Source organism: Canis aureus, chromosome 37 (genome assembly GCF_053574225.1).
Source record: "Canis aureus isolate CA01 chromosome 37, VMU_Caureus_v.1.0, whole genome shotgun sequence".
Taxonomy (NCBI): Eukaryota; Metazoa; Chordata; class Mammalia; order Carnivora; family Canidae; genus Canis; species Canis aureus.
In genome coordinates, this window is record NC_135647.1 from 22852025 (window position 1) to 22870768 (window position 18744).

The 18744-nt window shown below is 43.0% G+C and overlaps 3 long non-coding RNA genes across 3 annotated transcripts in view; 1 reads left to right on the forward strand and 2 right to left on the reverse strand.

The window, feature by feature from the left end:
• Window positions 1-5795: 5795 nt before the first annotated feature.
• LOC144306661 (uncharacterized) lies at window positions 5796-10111 on the reverse strand. The gene is made up of 2 exons (XR_013373756.1): window positions 9371-10111; window positions 5796-6079 (listed from the first exon to the last, which is right to left on the reverse strand). It is a non-coding gene; the product is annotated as an uncharacterized LOC144306661 (long non-coding RNA).
• On the forward strand, window positions 9715-18371 carry LOC144306663 (uncharacterized). Its single transcript, XR_013373759.1, has 4 exons — window positions 9715-9977; window positions 10644-10836; window positions 15032-15102; window positions 17216-18371. It is a non-coding gene; the product is annotated as an uncharacterized LOC144306663 (long non-coding RNA).
• The window catches only part of LOC144306662 (uncharacterized), a 102869-nt gene continuing 94293 nt past the window's right edge, over window positions 10169-18744 (reverse strand). The window contains exons 5-6 of the long non-coding RNA XR_013373757.1: window positions 17176-17313; window positions 10169-10762 (exon numbers count right to left, since the gene is read on the reverse strand). This is a non-coding gene — a long non-coding RNA (uncharacterized LOC144306662). The remainder of the gene's footprint in view (window positions 10763-17175; window positions 17314-18744) is intronic.

An 18744-nucleotide genomic window follows, 5' to 3' on the forward strand; every position in this document is an offset into this window, starting at 1 on the left:
AATGTGTGTGTGTGTGTGTGTGTGTGTGTGTGTGTGTAAGGGGGTGGTGATTAAGCTACAGGGGAAATCAAGAAGACAGATCTCCTCGTAGTAACTGTGAGCCTAGTCTGCTCAGTGGGGGCCAACCCCAATTTTCCAGAGCCGGGATCTCTTCCCTAGCTCCTAGCTCTCCAGGACTAGAACCTCCTCCACCAGCCTCTGGAACTGCCCCAGGGATGGAGCTGCCACGTATCATGCTTTGCCTGGTCTATACAAATGAACTCTCACAAAACTTTGAGATCCAAATTTATTGAAAGTGACCGCCACCTTGGGCAGGGGTCCCTGGTCAGTCATAAGTCCTTCCTCCGATGCAGCATGACCAGCGGGTGACGGGGGGCCTCGCCAGGGCCCGTCGTCAGAACAGCCGCTCCCAGCCTTCCGTGGTGAGCAATGGTTTGTCTCCTGAAAGGGGAAACCAACGCGGGCTCCAGTTGGTCTGAAACAACAGTAACAACCAAACCAAAAATGCTATTTAGAGCTCAAATGCCTCCAGAACTTTTTCTCCCGGTTTAACTATTCAGGTGGAGTTTGTGGAGGAAGGTCGGATACAGCGCGACAAGCCTAGTTCTCAGAGGCTGGGCTTGTGGCTGAGCTTCTCCCAAACCGGCCATCAAACCAGCGGCGTGGCCCTGGGCAAGCTCCTTAACCTCTCTGGTTGCCTCCCCTGGGACACGAGGTGGCTTGGAGCGAACCCGGGAGCTCTGCTTTCCTCAAGTCGCACAACACTGAACACAGAGGAGGCCCGCGGCCCACCACGGGGCCCTTCCCGCCTCCTTTCTCTTCTTGTCCCCGCCCTGCGAGCACCTTCCTGTCATCTGGCTGCTTCTTCCCGGGGCCTGTCAGGGGTCTCCTAGTGGAAACCGTGGGCGCGGGAAGTGCTGAGGAAGAGCACGTCCAGGAGGCCTCCACAGGACGCCCCCGTCACCGCTCATTCCCGAGTGGGCATCGGAGGGAGCTGCCCCACCGACCTCCTGAGGAGCCCTTGCCCACCATGGGCTACGTCATCGACGTCCCACAACAGCCTTATGTGGCAGCTGCTTTCACCCCCTCTCTGTGTCCAGAGAGGCTACGCAAACTTTAAGGTATGGAGGCAGGATGCAGACCAACGGCTTGACTCCAGAGCATTCGTTCTTTCTGTGGTCTTCTAGCTACACGGTCAAGGCGGCCCTGTCCTTAGGGCCCGCAGAGCAGTGTCCTCTCCCAAAACACCACTCCCTCCACCACCCCATGGGGCTTGGCCAAAGGGTACTCGCTGGGCCGCGTCCTGTCCTCGTGCTGGGTGACCCCTCCCGCCGCAGGTCACAGAGGATGTGGCCAGCCTTCTCCCCTCCACCGACTGGCTGCCTCCTCATCTCTCAAATACCTGAACGGGAACTTCAGTACCTCTTGGAACTGGCTAGAAACACGTATTCTTGGCCTCATCCCAGACCTACTAATCAGAAACTCTGGGCTGGGGCCTGGGAATCTGTCTTCACGACCATCGAGGGGATTCTGAGGCGGGCTCCGGCTTGAGAACCACAGATGCATGATGCCAAGCTCTGAGTCATCTTAGGCGCTAGGCTGTCGGGGGAAGGAGAATTAGCCCAGAAGTATCCCAACATTCAAAAATGTCTCTGACTCCTGCACCTTTGGCAGAGAGCACTGACCAGCTGGCCCACAGTGTACACGGGGGCTGGGGCTGGGGGTTGGGGGGGTCAATGAGGAGAGAGTTCTAGTCCCAGCAAGGACAAGATGTTTCCTTTACCAGAATTAATGTAAAACAGCCCGTGCTCAGTCAGAGGGACTGAGCCAAGGTAAGCCAAAGTCCCCGGGGGAAGTTCAAACACAGAGAGCTCGTGGACAAACAGCAAATGCAGGAGACCAGAGAGGGGTCAAGGTAAGAGCCATCAGCCAAGATAGTAAAGAGCGGTGACATCCAGACAGGTCATGGGTACTGCTGCACACAGAAATGGACAACCTGTGGCTCAGGTGGAGGATGCATGTCCAAAGCCTTGGGGGACCCGGGTCATGGCAGGCAGGACACCCACCACGTTGTCTCATTGCAGAAACGTGTGACCACATCTTTCCTTGATTATTTGCCTACAGTAGAAAGGATCAAGTCCTTGCCTGTACCAGGGTCAATATAGAGGTGGGAACGGGCAGTGCCATTTGGGGGGTTGGGTGGGAGGAGGGGAATGTTTTGGAGAATCATTCTGGAGCTCCTTTGTCAGAATTCCTCAAATTGGAGCTGCTGGGGTGATGAAACCCACATTTGGCATGGGATGTGATATTCAGATCAAATAATAAAACACACAGCATTTTCATTTCTCAATATAATGTAGAGAGAAATCCTATTTTTCATAGATGCTTATCTTAAGCAAGAGGACAGCCCCTTTTCTACCGCTCTCTAGAAGCAAGTAAGGCCATCCTGCTTCATGGTCCACACTTCAGGACAGGACAAGGAAGGAGTGGTGACACAGGCCCTGAGTGGAGAATGATGACCCTACCCTGACGGGGTCGCCAACCCCACCCAGAATCAGGGGACAAAGACGTGCTAACAAAGTGCTAACAGCAACTTTGAATTTGGCTTGTGACCGCCAGGTCTTTGTCGTTTCCCTCTTACAAAGTATGTTGCCATGTAATGCATGAGACGATTTTAATGAAATTACAGTGAGAACATGGTCAAGGCGAGGAGATTCTCACTGGTAACACTTTTCTTTTTCACTTTATGAAAAAATAAAAGACTCGTGCTACGAAACTAAATCATTTTTCTATTTTGGACTTCACTGCTATATTAAATAGCCTTTATTAAAATGCTTTTAATTCCGGAAATGTTAGAATGAAACATGAGCCCCTGAAAAATCAAATTGAGATCCTTAATTCTGATCTTAATGGAGAAGAATTGCCAGGAAGATGGCATTGTAAAACTGTTTTATTACGAAAAGAGCAGCAGCTGAGGGTAGAGACGGGGAGGCTGAGAGAGGAGAAGACGACGGTCAGAGGAGGAGGACGTATGAGGGCAGCGGCTGTGATGGAACAGCCCACGGTGGGGACACAGAAGGGACCAGATGCTGACCAGCACTGAGAAGATGCGTACGATTGAAGCCCCCAAGGCACATTCTTAGGGCCTGAAAGATGAGTTCCAGACCTTAAGCATTGTTTCCCTGGGGGGAGATGCTGTGGGGGACAAAGGTTTTGATGAGCAGAAAGCCGAAGACCTCAGCTGGTCTCTCAGCTTATCCTGTGGTACTCCTCCAAACCATACTCCATGCTTCAGCCAGAATGGACCCATAGAAACCCCAAAGTTATCCCTGTGTCCATCCTCTACTTAACACATTTAAAGAGTACAAGCCTTACAAGGCCTAAGGCCCTACCTTGTCCGGCCTGTGCCTTCCCCTCCAGCCTCATCCCCATCCTCCTCTCACTGAGCTACAGCCTCCCTGGCCTTCTCTCTGGGCCAGACAACCCACAGGACTCCTGGCCCCAAAGACTCTCTTCTCTGCCAGTATCTCCTGCCTGGCGTCCCTCCTCCTTGCAATTTCAGCTCAAAAGCCACTCCTCAGGAAGTATCCCACACTGGTATAGCACCCTGCCCTTCCACCTCACTCATCAGTGGATCTGCCTCACAGATTTGAGTGCGATTGAGGTCTAGCTCTGCTGACCCTCTGTGGGTTCTCTGCGGGCAGGAACAAGTCTGTATTGCTCATTACTCCCCTGTCCGTGTCCAGTACAATACCTGGCATGTTGCATGTGCTTAGTATGTGTTGAATGAATGAGTGAATGAATGAAGGGGGGACAGAGCAAGTGCTGCATCCTTTGTTCCACACATCTGCCCCTTGCTACAGTACAGCACGTGGGGCAGGGTGCTGTCTCCACGATGAACGTTGCTTCTGGAGTCAGACACCCTTGGGTTCAAATCTCTCCTCTTCCAAATACTGCCATTCATAGCTACCTCAGACCAGTAACCGAATTCCTTTCAAATTCAATTTTGTCATCTGTGAAATGGAATCATAACAACACCTCACTCACCAAGTGGGGATTGAACAAAATGCACTCAACCACATGGATAAATAACGCCAACAGTTCTCAAACACTTGCCGTGAGCCAGGAACTCTTCCTAGTGATGTATCTTCCCATTTAATTCTTATAACAAGTTGATGAGGCAGGTCCTCTCTCCCCCCCCCCCCAAGTTACAGATGAAGAAACTGAGGCCCGGGTCACAGTAGCATGAGTCAGCACAACGACTAAGTTTGTGGTGACTCTGGTTGTGGGCTTCCTGAGCACTTATACTAGGTGGCCACCTGGCCTGCCTCTCACATAGTGAGTGCTCGCTTGAGAGAAGCTGCTGTTTATTTTATAGAAACTTGGGGCACCTGGGTGGCTTAATGGTTGAGCATCTGCCTTTGGCTCAGGTCGTGATTCTGGGGTCCTGGGATCGAGTCTTGCATCAAGCTCTGTGCAGAGCCTGTTTCTCCCTCTGCCTGTGTCTGTGCCTCTCTCTGTGTGTGTCTCTCATGAATAAATAAATAAAATCTTAAAGAAAAAAAAAGAATCGAGAAACTTCCAAGGATAGCCACAATATAAAGAAGATCAGTAATACCCAGAGGAGTTTCACTTTTCACTGCTCACCTCAACAAGCCAGCATGCTGGAAATCAGAATGACCATGCAAACAGCTTCAGGGAGTCCCAAGAACATGTTTTCCCACTGAAGAGATCAGACAGGCCTTTGTTGTTAGCCTGTGTGGCCATTTCTTTCCCACATCCTGTTGCTGTAACCTATGAGGCTCTGGGGGCCTGGACCGGAGACAGCAGGGACACCTCCAGGTGCTCATCAGCCTCAGAAAAGACTACAGAAGGAACTCATAAAGGAACTACAGAAAGGAACGCCTTTCATGAGAGCATTTTCTAAGTATTTCTATTGGGTCCTTCCACTTAGAGACAAAAACTGCCATTTCCCAAAAAGCATACCCACACATCAACCCTTTCCACATACTTAACTCTCTGCTGGGAGTTGTTGGTGTAGGTAGCTGGGAGTGAGAGGCTCTGGAGGCATGACATAATTTGAGAATACCATGATCCATCAATATTTGTTGAAGAATGAAAGAATAAATAGTCAATCGGTCAAGAGTTGATTAAGTGGCAATTTTCAAAATGGTGGAAGTGACAGGCTCAGATGCCCCGCTCCATTGCACTGCTGAGCTTAGAAAAGGCTGATGAATGCACCTACCTTTTCCATTGTCCCTTTTCTTTCTTCGCAAAATTTACTTTCAATATATAGAGAGAGACTCCAAATCTCACTTGTAAGCCAAATTCTGATGACAATGGGCTGTATCAGCTCTAGAGTTTCATGGTAATATTTCAACCCAACATCAAGCTTATCAAGAGAAGAGCAGGCTTCTATTAAATAAGAATTTATGTTGCTCACATTCACTTTTAAAAGATGTTCTGTGGATTACCTCCAGGTATCCAGTAGAAAAAATGCCAGGGTATGGTTGCCTTCTCCAAAACATTAAATACTGAGACCTAACTTACCAAAAGAGGTGAGATCCTTAAAAATATAACTTCCAGTTATTTCTCACATGAAGTTTTATTAAACTCTAGAATTCAGTGCCATTTGGTCTTGAAGGAAGATTTATATTTCTGTAGACTCTGATGGATAAGGTAGTAGTTAAGAGAGCTGGACATCACATGCTACATTTAGGACCTTAGGCAAATTACTTTACCTCCATTTATACCATGAAATATAGAAGAAAAAAAACAAAGAATCCACCTCAAAATACAGTACAGGGCAGAGTAGAATAAATGCCATTATTTTTATTTTGGTTTTATTTTTCTGTAAATTGGAAAGCAATGGGAAAAAAATGATGGGGAATTTTCTTATACCAAGCTCAGTCTAAAAATACTCTATTTTTCCTGGTCTTGAGGATTAAGAACTTATCGAGAACAAACTTAGTCGAAGAGATAATATCTTCCCTCAAGTCCATATAAATCAACAAATCCTTGGTTAATGGTTGTTGAATTTAGATTCATCATTGTTGTCAGGGAGTCCAGCTTCAGTTTTCTGTGAATAAAAAAGGCAAGGACCTACTATGAATTCATTTGGAATAATGTGGCTGTGCATGGGGTTTACCTTTCTCTAATGATGTCTGTCCTTCTGAAGATTTTGAATAGAATTGCTACCTACCATGGTAGTTAGTTAAGAAATAACCCACTAGACCCCATTTCAGATCTTCCCCCAGACATTTAATTGTATCCACGCCTTACCTCATTAATGTAAATAAGAACAATTGAAAATCAGAAAAATATTCTGCAGTATTTATTATGTTTATTGGCAAATAGTTGCAAGCATGCCTTATCATCCTGAATATTTTTTTAGTAGTATTTTTTTTATTCTAGCCTACACTGAGGGCCCAGCATCTCTTTATCATCAACAGACCTGACTGGGCACTTCCCACCTAACAAGACTGTACTACATATTAGCCATGAAAAGATGTCGAAGAATCAGCCATTCTTCAGAGAAGGATCATGGTAGCCGGCCTCTGAGATGAGCCTCAATAGTGTGGTCTCCTGGCACTCGCATCCTTGTGTGGATCCCTCCCACACTGCATTGGGGCTAGGGTGTGTGACTAATAGTATAGGACAGAAGTGATGGGGTCACTCAGAATCTAGGTTATTAAAGACACTGGCTTCTGTCCTGCTCTCTTGGATCACTCAGTCATGGGAGCCGGCTGCCATGTTGTCCTGTGGAGCATCCCACACAGGGACGAACAGGGAGGTTCTGAGGAAGTACGAGTCTCCTGCCGCAGCCAGGGGAGGGAGCTTAGAAGCAGACTCTCCGGCCCCAATCAAGCCTTCAGATGCCTGCAACCTTGGCTAATGGCTTGAATGCAACCTCAGGAGAATGCACCCAGCTAAGCCACTCTCAGATTCCCGACCCTCAGTGACTAGGACTATGGTGTTTGTTTTGCAGCAATAGGTAACTGTCGTGCTCAAGGGTATAGTCTAGTTAAGAAGGCTGTCACTTAGGGGGATAAAACACAGGTAGCATGAGGTAAGGGTCAAATAAGCAGCAGACACCAGAGGGAAATTAGCACTCAGGAAAGAGAGCAAGAGAGACCGAGAGACTGACTAACCTACGGGATGAGAACTCTACAAGTGCTCCTTCTAGGAGCTTGCTTCTTAGCACATCTATTCAAGTGAGCCCTCACTTATTCTTTTTTAAAACCCAGAGGTCATTTTGGTTGGGGGTGACCTTTGCCTGATATCCTCTGATAGAACCAAACAGGCTGTCAAAAGCTTGAGTTGGGCCCTAGCTGAGGTGCCAAGGCTCTCAGTGGCCTCCCTCGCCCAGGCCCACCCGTGCCGTGACTAACAAGCTGATGAGCAGCCCCTGGGGTGTCCCAGACCCTGTTCCCATCCCACCTCCAAGGCCAACATCAGTCTCATTGATCGGCGGCCCTGCCATACTGCCTGCCAGGTGGACGTGAGCCGGCCCAGGACAAAGCACAGGGTGGTGCTGTGTCTGTGTGCCCTGGAAGGACGGACTGTCTCCATTCCAGTGACACTCTTTTTTCTGCTCTGCTGTTGTAAGAAGTTAAAAGGGAGATTTAATTAGAAGTTTCCATTCCACAAAACCTTGTGGTCCTCTGTACTGTCCCAAAGAGGTAGTTGCTAAAGTTAGTTGTAGTAAAATGAAGAGGAACATTATGATTTGGTTGAGTCAAAGCACAGATGATAGATAGATAGATAGATAGATAGATAGATAGATAGATAGATAGATAGATATCTGTACATATATACATCTTTTTGACTATAATAAAACTGAATATATATATTTGACTATATATAACTATATATATACATAAGATCTATGGGAAAAAACTATGATTTGATGTGAATGATCGGGAAAAGTTGCTTGATTTTCAGTCCTTATCTCTCCTTTTTAAGTGTGAAGCCTTAAAAAAAAACACCTTTCTAGTTGTTTATGATGCTCTACATGATTTTTTTAATTTTTAGAAAAACTTATCTATTAATTAATTAATCTGAGAGACTGAGCAAGTGAGCATGGCAGCGGGGTTGGGCAGAGGAAAAGAGAAGCTCAAGCAAACTTCCTACTGAGTGTGCAGCCTGGTGTGTGCTTGGAAAGGGGCTCCATCTCAGGACACTGAGATCATGATCTGAACAAAAATCAGGAGTGGACACTTAACCGACTAAGCCACCCAGGTGCCCCTATGATGCCCCGTATAATTTTATAATAGTGTCTTAAAAACTAAATGCAGATCTCAGATGAACACTCCTGTCCCCAAAATTGAGGTCACATATTTGAAAGTGCTAAGCAAGTGTCTGGCACACATCTGAAGTATCGTGAGGAGCATATACATTAAAATTTAATGAATTACTTGAGGGATGATACAATCAGTGGCTTGTATTCTCTTATACTTTCCAAATATTTTCTGAATTTGGAAAGTGATTTCATGATATTTTTTAATCAGGGGAAAAAAGCCAACTTATTTCTCTTCCAAGAAAGAAATAACTTTAAATACTGATAATTTTTCCTTCTCATAGAGTAGATCCTCTGGGTTTGTTTCTGCAAACACATTTAAAAGCATCCTTTTCTTGCTCTGTCCTCATGGCACATGGAGTTAGACCGTGGTTATAATCCTAAACCACAAAAACTATTTCAAAAATGCATGCTTAAAAGCAAAACTAGGCATCTGTCCCTCCACCTCTCTTAGTGGAAAATGCAAGAGCAGATACAAGGCCGTGATAGCAAAAGTTTGAAAAGTTGGCTTTTTTACTAAAGGAAAAGTTGACCACAGTACATAAAATGGAGAACAAATTATGAACATGATCCTGAACCATTAAAACTACCAACTCTAAACATAATTTTTTAAAATGTTTTTAATTAAAAAAAAAAAAAAAAACCTGCCCAAGGAAGAATGAACTGGCTTCTCAAATAGTCCAGTCCAAGGCCTTACTCCTGACTGCTGTGAGAGGGACCCCTCTAAGCAGCAAAGAAAACTAGGTTCTACTGTGCCCGCCGTGCCTCCCCCGGTAGCATCGGTCAAGGCCACGCTGGTTCAGCAGCACGTGGCCTGACCAAACAGCAGCCTCCACCAAGACACGGAAGGGCCCAATGTCACTCGCTCTGCCTGCGTTGGTGGCACCTCCCCACACATCTTTACCTGCAGCTTTTAACCTGCAGTGGAAAATGGAACAACCACATCTGTAGCCCAATAAGGACGAGTGGGTTCCATGAGAGCCCCTGCCGCGAGTGGAATTCTCTGGAGCTTTCCAGTGTGTACTCCCCAGCCTCTCTGCCTCTGGCAATCTGGATGGGATTGCCACTTACCCGGCCACGTGTTGGGCAGCTCTGCGTGTGATCTTCGCAGAGACGAGGTCACTGGGGACACACCGCAGCTGCTCCCTGGGCCCTCACTTGGGCTTCTCTGTACCACGCACGCTGGTCGCCCGGTCCCTTCCTCCACTTTGCCTGTCCAGCTGGCTGATGCTGGATGCATGGACGGATGATGCCAGCACTTCGGCCACAGAGGTCTGTGCCGTTCTGGTGTTAGCAATAAGATCTAGTATTAATGAGGGCAGAGAAGGTGACACGTGCCAATTTTAAAGCCTATCTCCTTTCATTAGGCTTGTTATACTCTAACTACTATATCTTTGTGGTTTCTCACTCTCATCGTGCTGAAATCTGCAGGCTTCCCCTGCTCCCTGTAATGTGGTCTGCTTTCTCCTTATCACGAAAAGCATGTTGATGATGAATTCCACAGTCCCTCCATCTGTGACCTTTCCCTGCTCAGCAGAGCACAGGTAATTGTATTCAGAGATATTTTCCAGCCTTGAAGGAGCAGCTGCTGGTGACACAGAGGGCATTTCAAGCTTGCAGGCGCTTGGCTTCACACGCTTCTGGAAAACTAAAGGCTTCCATTGTGGGAACAGTACAGGTGAGCCATTGATTTTTGCTTTAGTGGTGAAAGCAACTACTTCAGCCCTGCTCTGTAATCTGCATTCTCCAGTAAACCTGGTTTCTTTCTTTCTTTCTTTCTTTCTTTCTTTCTTTCTTTCTTTCTTTCTTTCTTTCTTTCTTTTGTTCTTTCTTTCTTTCTTTCTTTCTTTCTTTCTTTCTTTCTTCTTTCTTTTTCCAAATGGAGTGGGGTAATAGGCTTAGCTACTGTTGGAGAGGTGGTAAGTGCATACATATGCATGTCTGTGTTTTATAAAACAAAATTTGAAGTCTAAAGAAAAGCAAGTGAATACTCTCTTGTTCTTTAAGAAATGACAGTAGAGGCTTGTGCTTCTCTCCCTTCATTTCCACAATGGTACTTGGAGGAGACTAAGGTGCCACGCACACAACAGATACAACGTCTGTGTTAGTGACCCGAGAACAAGGACAAGGTGGGAAATGATTGTGTAAGGAGAGATCCATCTGCTTCTTCTTCTTGTTGATTTTCATAGTTCCAATGTCAAAGTTCACACAATTCTTGTCATTTTTCTGTTTGGGGCTCTATGTTCATTTTGTCTCTAACCGTCCAAAGATTTGCACATAGTAGAGGTTCACTAGATGTTTGCCAAATGAATTAATGCTAAATTTTGCTCTTTTTTTGCTGAAGAACCTTATGAAATGCAACGCCAAAGGAGGCTTGGATCTTGTCAGCTCTTATTGCTCATGCCAGAAAGCCAAGACTTCTGTGGCTGAAGTCCTGGCATTACCCTTCCACGCATCAAACACCTGTGAAGAAGAACCTAAGGTCAAGATGGTACCAATTGCAGCGGAGATGCAGATTCCAGACCCATACTGACAGGGTAGGAATCCTGACTCCACTTACTAAGTGACCTTGAAAAAAATTACATGATGTCTCCATGACTCATTCCTCCCCGCTCTCCAAGAAAATGGGCATACTAGCAGTAGCATGTTGTTAAAGTGTTATGAGAAGTAAATAGTTTAGTTTCTTGATAGGCAGAGTTTTGTCTACGATCATGGAGAGCTCCCCATTCTCCCGGGTCCTGTCTCTCACCCAGAAAGACCCTGCCATAGAACACATTCCGGAAGGCGGCCACAAGCATGACACCCTTTCCAAATGCTCTTTTGCTCTATGACCTCACCACTCTTCTACCAAAAGGTGAAGTTTATGTTCCTTTCTCTTGAATCTGGACTGGCCCAGTTGTCTGTTTTAACCAATAGACTAATCATGGAAGTATACTATATAACATCAAAGATTGGGATTTAAGAGATATATAGCTTCCTTTTCTGCCTTTTGAAAGTCTCCTTCTTGGAAACCAGCCACTGTACTCTGAGGAAGCCCACGCAGCCATATGGGCCCCACCCTCCAGCTGGTGGTCCCAGCTGAGCTCCCAGCTGGTGGCCAGCACCAACTGCTACCACGTGACTGAAGCCATTTTGGACTTTCCAATTATTCCAGTCCCTTGAGTACATAAAGCAAAAAAATCCTCCGGGTCAATCCACCAAATCATGAGATTTAGCTACTCAGTTTGGGATGGTAACCAAAAATCATGTCTAAATGACTGAAATTCTCAGTGGCACAGGAAATGTAGCTGGTATGTGCGTCTGGAACTGTGTTCTCTGTTATAATCCACAGCGCCACTGTGTAGTCCCTGCACACACCCTGAGTTGTTTATCCTGCCCCATTGTAACTGACTCTTTAACCAACGTGTGAACAGCTCTCCTCCTACCAGGGTCAAAAGCTTCCTTTTCTGATTTCTAGAAGGGCCATTTGTTTCTTCAGATTATCATTCCCTCTTTTAGGAAATGAGGACAAATTCTCCAGGCCTGACTCCTTATTTGTTCTTCTCTCTTCCTCCTAAAATTCCTTTCCTTTCTCCTTTCCTCCAATCTTCATCTCAGGTATGATTTCCTGGTCCCTCAGTTGACTAGAGCCTCTCTCCACCAAGACAGTCCAGCCACGTTACTGCCCCTGCCTGTCACTCAATGTCATGGTCCCACTTCCTGGGGGTTCTGCTGTTAGAATGCACCCATCAGAACAAAGGACACATAAGGAGAGAATTTCCCTCCTCAAGAAAAGAGTTATGGCTGTCCTGACATGCCCCACATAGGTCAGGAGCAGCTTTCACCTCCATCTTTTTTTGTTGTTGTTAAAGATTTTATTTATTTATTCATGAGAGATACACAGAGAGAGGCATAGACACAATCAGAGGAAGAAGCAGGCTCCATGCAGGAAGCCCAATGTGGGACTCGATCCTAGGACCCCGAGCCAAAGGCAGGCACTCAGCCACTACACCACTCAGGTCTTTAAGAGTCAAATGTCCTAAACCTCAACCCATAGCCCAAAGTCTCCTCACCATGACTCCGATAAGCCCTAGCAAGGTCTCATGTATTTGAGACTCCAGGTGGTTTCTCTCAAATATACAGAGTTCCTGAGTTAAATATTGGACTTCACATTCCACATCTATTAGGTTGCTGCCAGACTAATAGAGAAGTCATTTGCTTAAATGTCACTAAACAAATTAATATTCAAATAAACTAAAATTTTAGTTGGAAATGACATTTCTTTTCCAGTGTTCTACATAATCTATGCATACGCACATACACCAGGGCCACTAGTGAATTATTATCAGTGAAATATGAGGGCATGGATTATAGAGCTATTTTTTTAATTGAATCATCAGCCACAAATAAAACCTCATACTCACTAAGGAGTTACTGCCCATTACACCTTCTCCCTAGCCATTGGCAATCACCAATCTGCTTTCTGTTTCCGTGGATTTACCAGTTTTAGATTTTTATATAAACAGAATCATGGGCATCTGGGTGGCTCAGCAGTTTAGTGCTGCCTTCAGTTCAGGTCGTGATCCTGGAGACCCGGGATCGAGTCCCATGTCGGGCTCCCTGCATGAAGCCTGCTTCTCCCTCTGCCTGTGTCTCTGCCTCTCTCTGTGTGTCTCTCATGAATAAATAAATAAAATCTTTAAAAAATTAAAAAATAAAAATAAACAGAATCATATGCGAGCTTTGGTGCCTGGATTCTTTCAGTTAACATAATGGTTTAGAGATTAATCTACATTGTAGTATGTATCAGTACTTTATTCCTTTTAATGGATGAATAATATCCACATGTGTATATCTATTCATACACTGATGAGCATGCAGATTGTTTCCACATAGACCTAGAAAAGAAAGACCAATATGAGGCTTAGTAATGAAAAAATAGATTAGAAATTGCAAAGAATTGAAAAATGGTGAAATTCTGGCCAAGTCATAGAGTTTTCACCAAGGACTTGAGCATTCAGTTGAAACCCAAAAAGCCAATGTTTTCATAACAAAGATAACTCGCTGAGTAAAACCTTGCCCCAGGGCTAAAGAGAAAGAAAAAACTGAAATGAAGAAGCAATAATAAAGAATGGAGCCAAGCTTACAGAATCAAAAAGACCCATCAGTTATTTCCTATCTGCAAAAACAAAACCCAATATACATGAAAGGAAGAGAAAATGATCCAAACTTCTGAAAACTTATTATCTATAATGTCTGTCATATAATTAAAAAACTAATAGATATACAAAGAAGGAGGAAATGTAAGCCATAAACAAGAGGAAAAAAAACAATATAAACAAACTCTGATTGTCTAGATGCTGAAATCTACCTATAAGGAATTATAAATAGCTATTATAAATATAGCCTAGGACTTAAAGGGAAAAATGAATACAATGAGTGAACAGATGAGGTATCTCACCCTAGAAATGGAAACTATAAAAAGAACAGTGTGAGAATTCTAGAATTGAAAATGACAATATTTGAATTTTTAATTCATTGATGCTACTACTGACTTTACAGAAAATAAAAAGTCTTATAAGAGAATACTATGAGCAATTTTCCAACAAATTAGATAACCTAAATGAAATGGACAACTTCCTAGAAAAACACAAATTGCTAAAAGTGGCTTAGAGAATATAGAAAATCAGACCAGATCTATAACAAGCCAAGAGAATGAACCAATAATCAAAATCTTCACAAAGGAAAGCTCAGGACCAGATGGCTATGCAAGTGGATTTTACCAAACATTTAAAGAATAAGCACCAATCTTCAAACTCTTTAAAAAAAAAAATAGAACAGTAGGAAAAACCTTCTAATTCACTCTATGAGACCAGCATCACCCTAATACCAAAGCCATACAGACATCACAAAAAAAAAAGTAAACTACAGACCAATATCCATTAAGAACAAACACATGCAAAAATCCTTCAAAATTTAGCAAGCTGAATTCAACAGCATATTATAAGATCATACACCATGACTAAATGGAATTTGCCCCAGAAGGCAAGGGTGGTAATCAATGTATTACCCTACATCAATAGAAAAAAATTTTAAAATAAACACTTCTCAAATTTGGTTACAAACATCAGCCTACATAATAAGAAGGAGCGTTCAATGCAACCATTGAACACAAAGTACAAAATACAAAAGCACAACAACTTGACACATCATAGCCAAACTGCTGAAAACCACAGATACAGATAAAATATTCAAAACAGCCAGAAAACAAAAAATTTCTCACATAAAACAATGCATGCCAGCAAACAGTGGGGGAAAACAGCTTTAAAGCGCTGAAGGTAAAACCTATGTGTATATAAATATTTCTACACCCAAAGAAAATGTCATTCAAAATTGAGACTGCAGGATAAGCAAAAGCTCAGAAAAATTTACCACAAGCAGACCTGTATAACAAAAAATTCTAAAGAAACTTTTCAGGCTGCAAGGAAATAATATCAGAAGGAAACTCCTGTGTATAGGAAATGGAGAGCACTGGAAATGCTAAATGTGTAAGAAAATATAAAAGATGATCTTTTTCTTCCTTTATTTTCTTTAAGGGAAATTGATGTCTTAAATTTTTAAAAACTATTTTATTATGAGGTTTAAGGCATCTGTAGAAGTAAAATAATTAGACAGTAGGAGACTAGTATTTTAAAAATATGTTGAAAAATTATTTGACACTTCTTATTTCAGTCTAATTCTCCTCTCCTGAAGGTGCACCGCACTTAGTGATCTGCCTCTAAGGAAAGGAATTGAGCAGAAGTGGTACAATATGATTTCCAAAGGTAGGTAATGAACAGAATAGCTGCCACCCGCAATATTCTCTTTCTCTCTCATCACTTGCCTAGCCATCTAGGTAAGGACACACAAGGATGATTTAGCAATCGCCTGTGTAGAGGTCCATGGTGGGAAGACTGAGTCAACATCTTAATGGCAACCCCCAAGGTAGGCCAGTTCCCTGTTGAATGTTTTTCTAGAACCTTGAACTTCTCTGCCACAGAATCTACTAGGATTGCAATTAATCATTAAATCATATACTTCTTTAATATCTACTACTTGTATATGCACACACACACACATTTGTTGTTACTTGCCTTGTTCACTGCTACTTCCCTAACATTTAGCACAGTATATTGACCACATCTTTTATTTTCTGTACTTTTGATGCTTTGATATCTAGCACCTTACTGATCCTGAAGAGACTCTTTCCCAGGAACAGCCAATTTCCATTCCTAGAGATTGTAAACAATTCACCCATGAGTGTACTTTTCAAATACAAACCAACCAATACAAAGCCCACATCCCAACATCTTCTTCATGCTTTACACCACTCTTTCCCTGCCCTAATCATCTCAGGGTCAGGTACTAGACAAGTAGGCACAGTCCCTATGTCCCAGAGCCCACTGAAATTATTCAAAACAGCCAGTCTGAAAACTGATTACCTTGCCTCACCAGCTCCTTCTTGCAGAAAACATAATGAAGGCTCTTACCCACAGCTTCCCCCACCCCTCCCCTCCTGATTAACCCTCATGCTTTCTCATGTGGTCCCACCATGGTCTTCAGAGGCAATCATCCCCTGATCTGTTGGCCTTACTATACCTCAGATTTTCTATTAATACATTATATATTTAAAATACACAGTATCTGGCACCGTAGTATCTGTAGTTTCTCCATAAATATATGTTGAATGAATGTACCAAATGAGATATGAAGTAACTTAAAGATTGCAGAGTTTCAAACATGTAAGTAATTATCATCTTTCCTTTTTTCCTGTAAATGTCCCCCTTTTTTAAGATTTTATTTCTTTATATGAGAGAGAGAGAGAGAGAGAGAATAAATGTGCATGAGCTGGGGGAGGGGTAGAGGGAGAAGAAGCAAACTTTTCTGCTGAGCAGGGAACCTGGCGTGGGGCCCGATCTCAGGACCCTGGGATCATGATCTGAGCCAAAGGCAGATGCTTAACCAACTGAGCCACCCAGACATCCCTGTCCTCTTCTTTATAATTTTGTGATTTGGGATGTCTTAAACTACATTGCCTTCCTAGCTGTGTGATATTGGGCAGGTTTTTCACCCTCTCTGAATCTTGGTTTTCTTATACACAAAATGTGCATAATAATGTTCATCTCACACAGTATTGTGAGGAATAAATAAGTTCACATTTACAAATCTCTCATAACAGTGCCTGGTCTACATCATTTGTGGGATACTGGGATGGCCCAGTCAGTTAAACATTTGACTCTTGATTCCTACCCAGGTCATGATCTCAAGTTTGTCAGATCAAGACTTCCACTGGGCTGTGCTCAGCAGGGAGTCTGCTTGAGAGCCTCTCCTTCTCCCTTTGCCCCTCCCTCATCTCTCTCTCTCTCTCTCTCTCCTTAAAAATAAATAAATAAATCTTTAAAAAATCTATTGCAATTATTATCCCACCAACCCCTCTCTCTGCTTCCTCTGCTGATACTTAGGAGGCAAAATTGGAGTACAGTTCATACCCTTTAGACTGTCACAGGTCCTCTGGGGCCCCAGAAGACTAGTTTTGTTTGTTTGTTTGTTTTTCTGGTCCAATCACTGTCACTGTTAGAGTTATGCAGAATATAGAAAGAAAATCTGCAACAATAAACCAGAGTTCCCTTTCCAGTCAGAAAATAGGCATACTTTTAATGCCATTTGTCATCATTTTGCTCTCAAACTGCTATAGAATTCTGCTTCTAAAACTTCTTCCAATTTGGGTCTAGAATTAGCTTTTAAACTCATAAAAGAAAAAGAAACAGAAATGCAAGTTTCTCTCTTTTAACAAAGCAACCATACATCAACAAAAATCACTGCAGGTTTCCCCTGTCCAGCTCTCATTGCTCTCTTACCTCTCCCAGAGATTAAATGAGCTCCATGATGTCCCTGCAGGATGCTTTGTCAATCTGATGAGGATGTTTGGGTATAAATTCCACTCTGCTGGGCTGAAAATGGAAGAATATTTCGCCTTCCTGAGAACAACAAAGAAACTGGGGAAAGAACAAAGAAAATGTGAAGGAAAAACAAAATCCAAACTTGGTACAAAACAAGAAAAGATTTTAAGACTTGCTGTTTTCTTTCCTTCTGATCATTCTCAATGCAATGAAAAAAAAAACACACTGGCCTCCACTCTGATTTTAAGATTTAAGAGTTTTTGTATGGTAGAGAAAGGCTCAGTTTTTCTTTCTCTTTTTCTTAACCCAAATAAATAGAAGGATTCAGTATGGACTAAATCATAACATGATCCTGAGTCACTGAAAAGAGAGGTAGAAGCACCTACACACTCACACACTTGCGCATTGATTCCTGTGTATCAGACAGAATTATTTTCTGCTTATAGATCTTGAAGTCCTCAGAAATACATACAACGTCTTCCTTTACTTATATGTGAGTGTTTACCAACAAGAGTGGTTCACAGTAAGTACTCAGTAAATGACAAGTGGATGGGTGGATGGATAGATGGATTGGTGGATGATTTAGCCCTAAGAAGTAGCTAGAAGGAAAAGGAAAAGTAAGTGTATATCATTCATTCTGAATAATCAACAGTTTGGAAATGTCCTTCCTTTCAATCATCCTCATGAAGGCCTGTTAAAATTAGATAGTGGTGAAAACTGAAATCATAACATGGATATTTTCTGACCATAATAGTATAAAACTTCCTTAAGAAACAAGAAAACTGGGATGCTTGGGTGGCTTAGTGGTTGAGTGTCTACCTTTTGGCTCAGGGCTTGATCCTGGGATCCTGGATCAAGTCCTGCATCAGGCTTTCTGGGGAGCCTGCTTCTTCCTTTTCCTGTGGGGAGCCTGGCTATGTCTCTCTCTCTCTCTCTCTCTCTCTCTCTCTCTCTGTGTGTGTGTGTGTGTGTGTGTGTGTGTGTCTCATGAACAAATAAATAAATCTTTTTAAAAAGAAAAAAAACACAAGAATACTCTCAAATAAGCAACTAATCTTACACCTAAAAGGACTAGAAAAAGAATAAACAAAGCCCAAGGCCAGTAGAAGAAAGGAAACAATAAAGATTAGAACAGAAATAAATACAAATAGAGAAATAGAGACTAAATAATAGAAGATCAATGAAACCTGGAGTTGGTTCTTGGAATAGATAAAGAAAATTGAAAATTTTTTGGTCAGACTCATTAAGAAAAAAGAGAGGGGGCTCAAATAAATAAAATCAGAAATGCAGGAGAAATAACATCAACACCACAGAAATACAAAAGATTATAAAAGAATATTATGAAAAAGTATATGCCAACAGATTGGACAACCTAGAAGAAATAGATACATTCTTAGAAACATATAATCTTCCAAAACTGAATCAGGAAGAAATAGAAAATTTGAACAAACCAATTACTAGCAATCAAATCAATACTCAAAAAACTCGTAACAGATATACATCTGGGAAGAGATGGCTTCACAGGTG